Genomic DNA, 2,452 nt, shown 5'->3' on the forward strand with positions numbered 1-2,452 from the left:
TGTGCCCTTGAGGCTTGTTACAGGTTCGCAGGAATGCAGCTGTGCCCTTGAGGCTTGTTACAAACAAGTTTGTGAAACTTAGAGGCAGAAAAATAAGGATGAGATTGGAGACATTCCTGAAAGAGGAATTCGCATGCACCAGCCTGAAGAACCAATAAGTAACGCTGAAGAGACGCGTGGACGAAAGACAGTAGCCGATGAAATGGGGTTTGCTTGCTCGTGAACACTAGATCATATTATAAAAGGGAGAGATTGTAAAAGTAAAGGCTCTTCGCTTGTCTTCGCCTGAACTCGTATGCGGAGTCCGTGTCTCATTCCCTTCAGGCTGACGGCCTTACCATCACTGTCACAGGGCCCCAGTTCCCAGCAATTACCAGGGCCCTTTAGAAAGGCTCAGACGCGTGTCACCTTCTCTGAAGAGGACCTGCTGCTTGCCTGTTGCCAGCGTTAGCAGCAGAGCCCTCTGGCTCCACGACCCACCCTTTCCCACTTTGTATGCAGGAGTGATTGGCTTTCAGCTGCTACCTTAATGGCTCTCTTGGCCATGCTCTTCTTCCGTCTTGTTTCCCACCGTATCACTCAGGGTGGGCTTCTTGTCATTCTACACTGAGCCCAACCTCTCAGTAGGAGGACTACACTGCTGTCCCCATGCTTAGCTAGTGTAGAATATGGAAAAGAAATTATCATTAACCAATAGTAATTCTACCTGGAGCCCGTATCTATCCAGTAGTCTGTAGCCTACAGCTCTGAAGGTACAGACCAGCCTCTATTTCCTGGATCTACTTCCTCAATGATGTGTCCAGAAAGCCAAATCAGAATTGCCTTTAACAGAGAATGCAACTGGGGGAGAAAGAGGAAGAAAGAAAAGGTGGAGAAAAGCGTAGGCACACAACTAAAAAAGAAAGGAGCAGAGTTATCCCAAAGACCACCTCAGCCCACCTTGCTTTTACTGGCAACAAGTTGCGCAGTTTGGAGGAAAAAGAGATGACTTTGATGCACGCAGGCGTCCGAGTTCAGACGTGAAACAGCAGAAAAACCTCGACCCACCTCCTTTTCACTCTCCTCCTACCTGTGTGCATACTGGGAATTCCTCGTTTCCCTGAAGTCCTCCCAGACTAACAGGGATGTGGCATCCGTCCAGCCCACGTGCCACGAGGAGAAACACCTTGGACCACTAAGGGCGTGGAAAACAACTGCATCTGCAGAAGCAAAGGGGCAGCCACACCTCAGCTTCACAGATGCCCAAGGCTGCCCTGAGCCCCTGGTGCCCCGGCATTTGCTTGGCCCCGAGGCCCCGCGAGGCCTGCCAGCGCTGGGGAGCCCTGGGGACAGAAGCCAAGGACAGTGGTCAGCCCCTGCAGGGAGAGGGACGGGGCTCCGTCCTTCCTTCTGGCCGCAGGAGGAGGCCCTGGGCCCCGCCAGCACAGGGCGTCTCTCCTCCTCAGCGCCCGGGGGAAGCGAGGCCCGAGGGAGGCCCTGGGTGCTGGGCTCAGCACGGGCGCTGGGACCGGGGGCAGAGCCCCGTCTCCTGCCAGCTGCCGGCCTGGCCCACGCCAGCGGCTCCCGCCACGCAGCTCCTCCTGGCCAGGGCTGGGGCTGGAGCACAGACAGAGCCGCAGTTTGGGAAAGCCTTGTCGATCCAGAGCAAATCCAGGGCAGCTCCCCTTCCTTCCTCTTCCCTTCCCTGCCCTTCCCCCACTTCCCTTCCCTGCCCTTCCCTTCCCGCGCAGGCCCAGACCCCCGAGCGGACCGAGGGACGGCAGAGCTGTGCACACACACCCCCCTGCGCTGCTGAGAGAGCAGCTCCCGGCGCCATGGCCCTTCTGGAGGCCGTCTCTCCGCAGGCCCCGTGTCCCGGCGGGCTGAGGAGCCGCTGCGCTGCGGGGGCAGCGGGCGCAGGGCGGCGCTGGGAGGAGAGGCCCGGGCTGCCTGAGCCCGCCCGGCAACAGCCGCGCCATTGGCCACGGCTGAGCCAATCAGCGGAGCCGGAGGCGGCCGGTCAGTCAGAGCCGGGTGGGGCGGGGCCGGAGGGGGCGGAGGCCGAGCGGCCTGAGGAGAAAGGGGCGGAGCCGGGGCGGGGGCAGCCGGGGCCGGGGCCGGGGCCGGGGCCGGGGCCGGGGCCGGGGCCGGGGCCGGGGCCGGGGCCGGGGCCGCTGCAGGAACAGGAACAGGAACAGGAGCAGGAACAGGTATCTGCCGGTGCGGACGGGCCTGGGGGGAGGGACGTGGAGGCCTCGCTGCCCACGGGCCCCGCCATGGCCCAGTCCCCAGCCCTGGGCCCCAGCAGCAGGGTCAGAGCGGTCCCTGCTCTGCCCCGAGGGTCGCCAGCCCCAGCCCTGAGAGCTGGGGGTCGGTGTTTGATGTCCGCAGGCCAGGGGAAGGCAGAGCGGCCTCCTCTCCCCAGGCGGCTGCAGGCTTTGGAGCAGGCATGCTGTGGTGGGGACAGGCCGGG

This window comes from Platalea leucorodia, assembly GCF_965183815.1.
Source record: "Platalea leucorodia genome assembly, chromosome: 26".
Lineage (NCBI taxonomy): Eukaryota > Metazoa > Chordata > Aves > Pelecaniformes > Threskiornithidae > Platalea > Platalea leucorodia.